Raw genomic sequence first — 12,844 nt, 5'->3', positions numbered from 1 at the left:
GCATTTTGGCGAAAGTTGGAAAATAAAAGATTTTTGGAGATGTCGATCGAAGGTTGAATTTTTGATAACGAGGTCGGATTTCAATTCCGGAAATTGAAACAATTCCATTATGTAATTTATGACTTGTGTGGGAAATTTGAAGTCATTCCGGATTGATTTGATACGTTTCGGCGCAAAATATAGAAGTTGAAAGATTTAAAAACTCATAATTCGATTTGATGCGCGATTCACAATTTCGGCATTTTTTGACATGGTTTGAAGCCTCGACTAAGTTCGTATTATATTTTGGGACGTGTTGGTATAATTGGTTAAGGTCCCGAGGGCCTCGGGTGGATTCCGGATGGTTAACGGATCGATTTGAACTTGAAGAAAGCTGCTGGAATTCTGCTGTTTTGGACAGCGACTGATGCAACCGCTTCTACGAGAAGTTGATCGCAGAAGCAACCGCGCAGAAGTGAGCTTATTATGCTCTTCGTAGAAGCGACATCGTAGATGCGCAAATCAGTCCGCCTAAGCGAAGCTGGACAGAAACATAAGGACCAAAAATCAGTCACTTAGCCATTTTCGATTGGGATTTTTGAGCTCGGGTTTTGGGCGATTTTGGAGGAGTTCTTCACGACTTAGACTTGGGTAAGTATTCTATATCCTAAAGTGATTATATTTCATAAATCCATAGTTATATTCATCATTTATTTCAGATTTAAATGGAAGAAATCAAGATTTTTGTAAAATATTTCAAGAACGAAAAATTAAGATTTGGAGGTCGAGTTTTTATCGGAATTTGATAAAATTGGTATGGTTGAACTCGTGTCAGAATGGGTGTCCGTATTTTGTGAAAATTATATCGGGTTTCGAGAGGCGAGCCCTGCGTTGACTTTGATTGACTTTTTAATATAAAATTTTAAGTCGACGTTTTATTACCCGGAATTATTTCCGATGAATTTTAATAAAGTTATACTATTAATTTGGATGGATGCGAGCTGTCCGGAGGTCAATTCAAGCAAGAAAACTATTTTAGAATATCGGTCTAACTTTAAAAGGGTAAGTATCTTGCCTAACCTTGAGTGGGGGAATTACCCCTTAGGCATCAAGTCTTATGTGCCATTTGTGAAATGTACAAAGCCGTGTACGCGAGGTGACAAGCACATCTTGGGCTTATATGTGCAAAATTTATTGGGTTAAAGTCTTAGGCATTTTTATGTAATAAATTGGATAATTGTTGGCATTTATTAAATCATCTATTTGCCATGCCTCAATCCTTGTTTGTCGAATTTATTTTTATATGATAATTTGGTGTGATTGTCACTTGAATTTTTATGTGAATTCCGTGAGTTTGTTGATTTGATATTTCCTGAAAATAATTATATTATGGATTTTTCATCTGCAAATAATTAATTAAATAAATTTAAATTGAGGCGTTAATATAATTATCAAGAAGTTGGATTAATGAAGGTGTTGCCCTATACTGAGTTATTTTTCCATCTCTATTGTTGTTGTTGTTTTTGAGATTTTGTGTACATTGTGTGGAGCCTTGGGCTACTTGCTGTGAATTTAAGTGAATTTGTTGTGTCTTTAGAATTGATTGTGGCCTATGGGCAAATTGTGATATTAATTATTGTATTGTGTTGCCGTGATAATATTCCATATAAATTGTTATGTGATTTGAGTTATTATTATGAGGACATAAGGGTGACATTCCACTGTTGACATTATGTGGGTATAACGGTGGCATTTCACTATGGTTATGTGTCTTTGGGATATTGTCTGGGCGGAGTGATAAGGGTGGCTATTAATAGGAGCGATAAGGGTGGCTATTGATATTGTCAGGGAGGAGGGATAAGGGTAGCTATTATTATTATGGAGTGATACGGGTGGCTATAGGAGAGATATGGGTGGCTATTGTCACGGATGATACATGATGATGTGGGATTATTTTGTTGCTGATTTTTATATGATGTTGTGATTTTTTTCCTGGTGTTTATTTTTATCTCTTGTGCAACTTGTCTTGTGTGATAATAGCCTAATTCATGTTGAAATTGTGAGCTTGTGGCTATTGCCGGGCGGATTATGTTATTGGCATGTGAACTATCCGTGCAGATGTGATATGAAATGTGGGCACGAGGTGCCGGGGAAATATAATGATTATGTTATTGGCACGTGAACCATCCGTGCATATGTGAAATGAAATGTGGGCACGAGATGCTGGGAAAATATAATGATTTTTATCATTGGCACGTGAGTTGTCCGTGCGGTATTGACAGAAATATGGGCACGAGGTGCAGTAAAAAAATATAAAGTGGGCTGAGACCCGTATTTTATGATTATGAAACGAGGTGTCACAGAGTGACTTTTATTCAAAGGAATTATATTCAATAGATATTTATATAAAAGAAGTATATTCGAAAGATATTTATTTGAAAGAGTTTTATATTCAAAAGATATTTATTTGAAAGGAGTATATTTGCAAGATTTTTATTTGAAAGAGTTTTATATTCAAAGAATATTTATTCAAAAGAAATATATTCGGAAGGTATTTATTCGAAAGAATTATATGTGAAAGATTTATATTTGAAGGACTTGTTTAATTGGTTGTACTTGTGTTTCTTATTGGTTTGACTAATAATTATGATGTTCTTGCTGCTTTGTTGTTTACATCACTAGTTGATTGTTGTTGCTATCACTGCAATTTATTTTTCATTATTTTTGTATATTATATTGCATAGGTTATTAGACTAGTGAGTGTCTTGACTGTACCTCATCACTACTCCACCGAGGTTAGTCTTGATACCGACTGTGGTCTACTCATACTGTCACGATCCAATTTCACCTATAGGTCGTGATGGCGCCCAACATCACAGCTAGGCAAGCAAATTAGTGAATTAAACATATATTTCCTCTTTTCATAAATTTCTCAGTAATTAAATTCCTCTTACTTGCAAGATTTAAGGAAAATATAAAAGGTTCTGATTAAATAAAAATCAAGAAAATAATTAATCCACAATTCTACTAATGTGTGTGCCAAGACCTGGTGTCACAAGTATATGAGCATCTAGTAGATTATATAAAAGAAATCTAAAATATTGTCCGAACACAAAATAGACAGAAAACAAATACATAGGGAGACACTAGGTGCTGTGGAACTGCTCAGGAGAAGCAGCTCACCACTAGGCCTTAGGATAACGTGGGTGCGCACCGGTAGGACCGCCTAAGGTTCCTGTCTCAGATCCTGCACAAAGTGCAGCAAGCGTAGCATGAGTACGTAAACAACGTGTACCCAGTAAGTATCAAGTCTAATCTCGAAGAAGTAGTGATGAGAGGTCGGCTTTGACACTCACTATGGGTCAATAATATTAAAATAGAAATATTTAAATAGACATGATTTATGTGAATAACAATAACCTTATTAACAAGCGGGAATAAATAATTCTTTCAAATTCAATAATTTTCAATTAAATCATTTAGCTTCACAAGCTGCAATAGGATGTCAAGGTATCGTGTAATTATTATTATTAAGCACGATTTCTGCTGAGGTCGTACGACCCGATCCAGAGTATCGTGTACACTGCCGAGGGACGTGCGGCACGATCCATAGATGCATCTATACTGCCGAGGCATTCTGCCCGCTCCACGAGAAATGAGGACATTTTCTTATGAACCTCCGGAATGAGAAGTTATTACAAGGCTAACACGTGAGGATGTAAAATTTCTATTAACAGACAAATAATTTGCACAAAAATTCCAGTATGTGAAATTTCGGTCTTTTACTATTTCCTCTAACAATTTCCAATATAATTGCAGTATTTTAATTAAATAAAGGATGCAATTATTTCAAATAAGTCATGATTTGAATCCTAAACTACCCGAACATAGCATAATTAATAGCTATGCACGGACTCTCGTCACCCCGTGCGTACGTAGCCCCCACAATTAGCAACAATTATTAATTTAAATCGCCTATGGGGTAAATTCCCTCTTATAAGGCTATAAAGAGACTTACCTTGTCTCAAAGTTCACTTCCTGATCACAACGTCGCGTTAAAGCCTCAATTCGGTGCCGAAAATCCGAAACTAACCAAAAGTTATATAAAATAATTAATACATGCTTAACAATTCGAAATTAGAGTATTAGATTAATTACCCAACCCATATTAGTAAAATTTCTAAAATTTATCCCGGGCCCACGTGCCCGGATTCCGGAAATTTTTGGAGAAAATCGTTACCCATAATCTAAAAAACTCAAATATACAATTTCCATCCCATTACATAACCATTTTTTCGTGGTTAAAATCTCATTTTTATCAAAACCTAGATTTTTCATCTAAACCCTTGATTTTCACAATTTACATGTTATAATCTACCCATAATCTATGTATTTAACTCACAATAGGTAGAATTAACTTACCTCCAAGCAGCTAGGTGAATACTCCTCTCAAAAAGCTCCAAATTTGCCAAGAATTGAGAAAGTGGGCTCAAAAATGGCTGAGACCCGTTTTAAGACATTCTGCCTAGCGATTTTTCGCTTCTGCGGCTCAATAGCCGCTTCTGCGGAAAGGGGCTCGCAGATGCGGCTTTTCCCCTTAGCCGGCTCATCCGCTTTTACGATCAGCAACTCGCTTCTGCAAGACCGCATCTGCGGTGCATACGCTGCACCTGCGACCTCGTCCGCTTCTGTGCTGCCTTCCTCGCACCTGTGCCTTCGCAGGTGCGGTCGATTTCCTGCTTCTGCAGTCCCTGGCAGCACCCCCTCTTGGCCGCTTCTGCGGCTCGTGGCTCGCTTCTGCGAGCTCGCACCTGCGGCTGCCCATGCGCAGGTGCGGTTACACCAGAAGCTGGAAGCTTCAGTTGTTCCTCCCAAGTCCAAACAAGGTCCGAGCCTCGTCCGGTTAACACCCGAGGCCCCCGGGGCCCCGCCCGAACATACCAACAAATTTGAAATCATAAAACGAACTCACTCGAACCCTCAGAACGTGTAAAACAACATCAAAACTAAGAATCATACCCCAAACCAAATCAATTCAACTTGTAATTTTTAAATTCTTTAAACTTACTTCGAATGCACCGAAACATACTTAAACTACTCGGAATGACACAAAATTTTGCGTACAAGTCTTAAATCACCATACAGAACTATTCCCAGACTCGGAATTTCAAACATACCTCGATTACTCCAAAACCTACTCCAAACCAAATTTAAAGAACCTTAAAACCTCCAAATAGCTAACTTTCATTGTTAAGCGCCGAAATGCTCCCGGTTTGTCCAAAACCCGATTCGAACATACGCCCAAGTCCAAAATCATCATACGAATCTATTGGAACCATCAAATCCCGATTCCGTGGTCATTTTCTCAAAATATTGACCGAAGTCAAACTTAGCCTTTTTAGAGCCAACTGAGGAACCAAGTGTTCCGATTTCAACCCGAACTCTTCCAAATCCCGAACTAACCATCCCCGTAAGTCATAAAATAGTAAAAGCACCTACGAGGAGTCTTATTTAGGGGAACGTGGTTCTAGAAGGCAAAACAACCGATTGGGTACATTCTCCACCTCTTAAACAAACGTTCGTCCTCGAACGGGTTTAGAATTATACCTGGAGTGCTAAATAAATGTGAATATCTGCTCTGCATGCCCTCCTCGGACTTCCAAGTCACTTCCTCTACTAGTTGGCCCCTCCACTGGACTTTTACTGCAGAAATCTTCTTGGACCTCAACTGGCAAACCTGTCTATCAACAATGGCAACTGGTTCTTCTTCATAACCCAAGCTCTTATCTAGCTGAACTGTGCTGAAGTCTAACACATGTGACAGGTCGGCATGATACTTCCGGAACATAGATACATGGAAAATCGGATGAACTCCCGATAGACTAGGAGGTAAAGCAAGCTCGTAAGCAACCTCCCCAACTCGTCTAAACACCTCAAATGGGCCTATAAACCTTGGGCTCAACTTGCCCTTCTTCTCGAATCTCATGATTCCCTTCATCGGTGAAACCTTCAAGAGAACTTTCTCACCCACCATAAACGATAAATCACGCGTTTTCTGATCCGCGTAACTCTTCTGTCTGGACTGTGCTGTACAAAGTTGCTCCTGAATCAACTTTACATTTTCCAAGGCATCCTTCACCAAATCAGTACCATATAACTTAGCCTCACCGGTCTCAAACCATCCGATGGGCGAACGACATCGCCGACCATATAAAGCCTCAAATTGAGCCATCTCGATGCTGGATTGGTAACTGTTGTTATAAGCAAACTAGGCCAAAGGCAAGAAACGATCCCACTGACCTCCGAAGTCAATCACACATGCCCTGAGCATATCCTCCAAAATCTGAACTGTCCGCTCCGACTGCCTATCGGTCTGCGAATGAAAGGTTGTGCTGAGCTCCATACAGGTCCCCAACTCACTCTGTACTGCTCTCCAAAAATGTGAAGTAAACTGAGTGCCTCTATCTGATATGATGGAAATTGGCACACCGTGCAACCGAACTATCTCCTGAATATAAATCTGAGCCAACCTCTCTTAAGTATATGTAGTCATAACTGGAATGAAGTGTGCTGACTTGGTCAACCTGTCGACAATGACCCAAACTGCATCAAACTTCCGCAAGGTCCACGGCAACCCAACTACAAAGTTCATAGTAATGCGCTCCCATTTCCACTCCAGTATAACCATCTGCTGAAGTAGGCCACCTGGCCTCTGGTGCTCATATTTAACATGTTGGCAATTTAGGCACCTACCTACATACTCAACTATGTCCTTCTTCATCTGCCGCCACTAATAGTGCTGCCTCAGGTCACGATACATCTTCGTAGCACCTGGATGAATAGAATATCGTGAACTATGTGCCTTCTCTAGGATATTTTCCCTCAGTCTATCCACATTAGAAACACATAGACGATCCTGGAGTCGCAGAACACCATCCTTGCCAAAAGTAACTTCCTTGGCACCACCCCATAGTACCGTTTCTCGAAGAACAAATAAGTGTGGATCGTCAAACTGGCGAGCCTTGATCTGCTCAAATAGAGAAGATCGGGCAAAAACATATGCAAGAACTCGGCTGGGCTCTGAAATATCTAGCCTCATAAGTCTGTTAGCTAAGGACTGAATATCCAAAGCTAATGGCCTCTCCTATGCTGAAATAAAAGCCAAACTACCCATACTCTTCGCCTTTCTACTCAAGGTGTATGCAACTACATTTGCTTTGTCCGAATGATACAGGATAGTAATATCATAATCTTTTAGTAACTCAAGCCATCTGCGCTACCTCAAATTTAGGTCCCTCTGCTTGAACAAATGCTGCAAACTGCGATGATCAGTGTAAACCTCACAAGACACCCCATAAAGTTAATGCCTCCAAATCTTAAGAGCGTGAACAATTGATGCTAACTCCAAATCATGTACCGGGTAATTCTTCTTATGGGGCTTCAGCTGACGGGAGGCATATTTAATAACTCGCCCCTTCTGCATCAATACACAACCCAAGCCGACGCGTGAAGCATCGCAATACACTGTATACATCCCTGAACTAGAAGGCAACACTAACACTGGTGTTGTAGTCAATGCTATCTTGAGCTTCTGAAAGCTCACCTCACAATTATCAGACCATTGAAATGGAGCACCCTTCTGGGTTAATTTGGTCAAACGTGCAGCAATCGATGAAAAACCCTCCACGAACCGACGATAATAGCCTGCTAACCCTAGGAAACTCCTGACCTCAGTCGCCGAAGTGGGACGATACCAATTCTGAACTACCTCGATCTTTTTGGGATCAACTTTAATACTTTCGCCCGATACAATATGCCCCAAAAATGCTACATAATTTAGCCAAAATTCACATTTAGAGAATTTAGCATATAGCTTTTGTTCCCGCAGCGTCTGAAGCACCACTCTCATATGTTGTTCATGTTCCTCCTTACTGCGCTAGTAGATCAAAATGTCATCAATGAAGACAATGACGAACGAGTCAATATATGGCCTGGACACCCGGTTCATCAAATCCATAAATGTTGCTGGGGCGTTAGTCAAACCGAAGAACATCACCAGAAACTCATAATGACCATACCTAGTCCGGAAAGCAGTCTTCGGAATATCTGAATCCCGAATCTTCAAATGATGGTACCCCGACCTCAAGTCGATCTTAGAGAACACCATAGCACCCTGCAACTGGTCAAATAGATCATCAATACGCGACAATGGGTACTTGTTATTAATTGTAACTTTGTTCAACTGGCGATAATCAATACACATTCACATAGTTCCATCCCTTTTCTTCACAAATAATACTGGTGCACCCCAAGGCGATACACTTGGTCTCACGAACCCTTTGGCTAGTAACTCCTCAAGCTGTTCTTTTAAATCCTTCAACTCTTTCGGAGCTATGCGATACGGTGGGATAGATATAGGCTAGGTATCTGGAGCCAAGTCAATACATAAATCAATATCACGATCTTGTGGCATGCCTGGAAGATCTGAAGGAAATACATCGGAGATCTCCTGGACTATAGGTACTAAATCAATCATCGGAGTCTCTGCAGTAGTGTCCCGAACATAGGCTATATAATCTAAACAACCCTTATCGACCATGTGTCGAGCCTTCAGAAAGGAAATAACCTGATTAGATATGCTAACAGACGAACCCTTCCACTCCAACCTAGGCAACACTGGAATTGCCAAGGTAACAGTCTTGGCATGTCAATCTAGGATGGCATGATATAGAGATAACCAGTCCATGCCTAGGATGATCTCGAAGTCGGTCATCTTAAGTAGCAGAAGATCTGCTCTAGTTTCATAACCACAAAATGTAACAATGCAGGACTGGTAGATCCGATCCACAACAATAGAATCTCCCACAGAAGTGGACACATAAACAGGAGTACCCAAGGACTCACGAGAAACACCCAGGAAATGAGCAAATAGAGATGACATATAGGAATATGTAGACCCTGGATCAAATAATACGGAGGCATCTTTTCCGCAGACAGAAATAATACCTGTGATCATGGCATCTGAGGCCTCTGCATCTGGTCTGGCCGGAAAAGCATAGAACCGAGCTGGAGTGCCACCTGGATGGCCTCCACCTCTAGGACGGCCCCTACCCACTTGCCCTCCGCCTATGGGCGGCCGGACGGTTAGCGGAGTAGCTAATGCGGTAATCATAGGCTGCTGACCCTGCTGCACTGGTCTACCCCGAAGCCTGGGGCAGAATCTCCGCATGTGACTGAAATCCCCGCACTCGAAACAACCCCTCAATATGATGGCATGCTGACCTGAAGTCTGTCCCTAATGACCTGAATGTCCACTGGAAGAACCCCGAATAGCTGGTGGGTGATAAGAACTCTCTAGCATAGCACTGAAATAAGGTCGTACTAGAGTACCCTGAGGAGGCGGTGGTGTTGGATATGGGGTCCTGCTGGACTGCCCTCTCACGAACTGACCTCTACCCCAAGACGGGGCACCTCTGAACTCTCCAGAATATCTAAACCGCTTATCTCTAATAACCTGCTCTTGGCTATGCTGACGCACACCCTCAATCCTCCGGGCTATCTCCACAACCAGCTCATAAGAAGTCCCCATCTCAACCTCTCGGGCCATAATGGCCTGAATGCCAGTGTGCAAACCGACAAAAAATCTCCGTACTCTCTCTGCATCAGTAAGGAGTATCATAAGTGAATGGCGAGACAACTTAGAGAACCTCGCCTCATAATCAGTCACTGACATCTGACCCTGATGGAGCTGCTCAAACTAAAACCGCAACTCTTCCCTCTGGGTGGGTGGAATATACCTATCCAGGAAAATGCGGGTGAACCTGTCCCAAGTCATGGGAGGAGAATCTGTTGATCTACCTAGAAGATAGGATTGCCACCACCTACGGGCCCTGTCCTCCAGTAAGGTAGCAAAGTCTATCCCATGGGACTCCAATATCCTAATGTTGTGCAGTCTATCCCTGCACCGATCAACGAAGTCCTGGGGAATCCTCATGTCGCTCACCCCCAAAGACAGGAGGATGTAGCTTGGTCCAGCTATCCAATAGCTTTTGCGGCTCACCGGCCGTAACTGGTCTGGGCTCAGGTATAGTTGCTGCCGTTGGGTGGGCTCTGCCCACGGGTAGTACACACTGGGTCTGATATACAACAGTTGCCTGCCCATGAGCCTGTACGGTAGGGGTTTGTACTCCCCATCCTGCTTAAGATGTAGTTGGGTCTACCGGAAATAAACCTGCCTGAGTCATAGTGTCCATGAACCGCAACATACGGCCCATGACCTCCTGAAATCCCGGTACGGATGTGAAATCCACGGAGCTGGCTCTGCTGCGGGCACCTCGCCCTGCTCCTCGATGATAGGATCCTATACTGGATCCACTGATGGCATAACTGGAATAGATCTGGGACGTCCTCGTCCCCTACCACGGGCTGGAGCCCTCCCTCGGCCTCTGCCTCAACCTCTAACAACTAGGGGAGAAGCTCTTCCCTGGTCTGGAACCTCAGTAGAGCGCGTTCTCACCATCTGTGAGAGAATAAGAGAAATATACTTATTACTATATCAACTGCACGATAGGAGATGAAGAAAGTTAGTTTCCTAACACCATATAGCCTCTCGAAGATAAGGACAGACGTCTTCGTACTGATCCACAAGACTCTATTAGGCCTGATCATAACTTATGAGACCTACGTGAACCTAGTGCTCTCATACCATGTTGTCATGACCCAACTTCACCTATAGGTCGTGATGGCGCCCAATATCACAGCTAGGCAAGCCAACTAGTGAATTAAACATATATTTCCTCTTTTCATAAATTTCTAAGTAATTAAACTCTTTTTACTTGCAAGATTTAAGGAAAATATAAAAGGTTCTGATTAAATAAAAATCAAGAAAATAATTAATCCACAATTTTACTAGTATGTGTGCCAAGACCTGGTGTCACAAGTATATGAGCATCTAGTAGATTATACAAAAGAAATCCAAAATATTGTCTGAACACAAAATAGACAGAAAATAAATACAGAGGGAGACACTAGGTGTTGCGGAACGGCTCAGGAGAAGCAACTCACCACTAGGCCTAGGGATAGCGTGGGTGCGCACCGGTAGGACCGCCTAAGGTTCTTATCTTAGATACTACACAAAAGTGCAACAAGCGTAGCATGAGTACGTAAACAACGTGTACCCAGTAAGTATCAAGTCAAATCTCGAAGAAGTAGTGACGAGAGATCGACTTTGACACTCACTATGGGTCAATAATATTAAAATAGAAATATTTAAATAGACGTGGTATATGTGAATAACAATAACCTTCTTAACAAGTTGGAATAAATAATTCTTTCAAATTCAATAATTTCCAATTAAATCATTTAGCTTCACAAGCTGCAATAGGATGTCAGGGTATCGTGTAATTATTATTATTAAGCACGATTTCTGCCGAGGTTGTATGACCCAATCCAGAGTGTCGTGTACACTGCCGAGGGACGTGCGGCACGATCCATAGATACATCTATACTGCCGAGGCGTTCTGCCTGCTCCACGAGAAAGGAGGACAGTTTCTTATGAACCTCCAGAATGAGAAGTTATTACAAGGCTAACACGTAAGGATGTACAATTTCTATTAATAGACAAATAATTTGCACAAAAATTCCAGTATGTGAAATTTCGGTCTTTTACTATTTCCTCTAATAATTTTCAATATAATTCCAGTACTTTAATTAAATAAAGGATGCAATTATTTCAAGTAAGTCATGATATGAATCCTAAACTACCCGGACATAGCATAATTAGTAGCTACGCACGGACTCTCGTCACCTCGTGCGTACGTAGCCTCTACAATTAGCATCAATTATTAATTTAAATCACCTATAGGGTAAATTCCCTCTTACAAGGTTAGACACGAGACTTACCTTGTCTCAAAGTTTACTTCCCGATCACAACGTCGCGTTAAAGCCTCAATTCGGTGCCGAAAATCTGAAACTAGACAAAAGTTAAATAAAATAATTAATACATGCTTAACAATTCGAAATTAGAGTATTAGATTAATTACCCAACCCATAATGGTAAAATTCCTAAAATTCACCCCGGGCCCACGTGCCCGGATTTCAAAAATCTTTGGAGGAAATCGTTACCCGTAATCTCAAGAATTCAAATATACAATTTCCATCCCATTCCATAACCATTTTTGTGGTTAAAATCTCATTTTTGTCAAAACCTTGGTTTTTCATCTAAATCCTAGATTTTCATAATTTACATGTTATAATCTACCCATAATCTATGTATTTAACTCACAATAGGTAGAATTAACTTACCTCCAAGTGGCTAGGTGAATACTCCTCTCAAAAAGCTCCAAATTCGCCTAAAAATGGAGAAAATGGGCTCAAAAATGGTTGAGCCCTATTTTAAGACATTCTACCCTGCGATTTTTTGCTTCTGTGGCTCGACAGCTGCTTCTGTGGCTCGGCAGCCGCTTCTGCAGAAAGGACCTCGCAGATGCAGCTTTTCCCCTTAGCCGACTCGTCTGCTTCTGCGATCAGTGGCTCGCTTCTGCGAGACCGCTTTTGCGGTGCATACGCCGCACCTGCGACCTTGTCCGCTTCTGTGCTGCCTTCCTCGCACCTGCGCCTTCGCAGGTGCGGTCCATTTCCCGCTTCTCCGGTCCCTAGCAGCCCCTCTCTTGGCCGCTTCTGCGGCTCGTGGCTTGCTTCTACAAGCTCGCACCTGCGGCTGCCCATGCGCAGGTGCAGTTCCACCAGAAGCTGGAAGTTTCAGTTGTTCCTCCCTATTCCAAACTTGGTCCGAGCCTCGTCCGGTTAACACCCGAGGCCCCCGGGGCCCCGCTTGAACATACCAACAAGTTTGAAATCATAAACG

The sequence above is a fragment of the Nicotiana tomentosiformis genome, chromosome 2, assembly GCF_000390325.3.
Source record: "Nicotiana tomentosiformis chromosome 2, ASM39032v3, whole genome shotgun sequence".
NCBI lineage: Eukaryota > Viridiplantae > Streptophyta > Magnoliopsida > Solanales > Solanaceae > Nicotiana > Nicotiana tomentosiformis.
The sequence above is the reverse complement of the archived record's forward strand: the minus strand, read 5'-3'. Positions refer to the sequence as shown.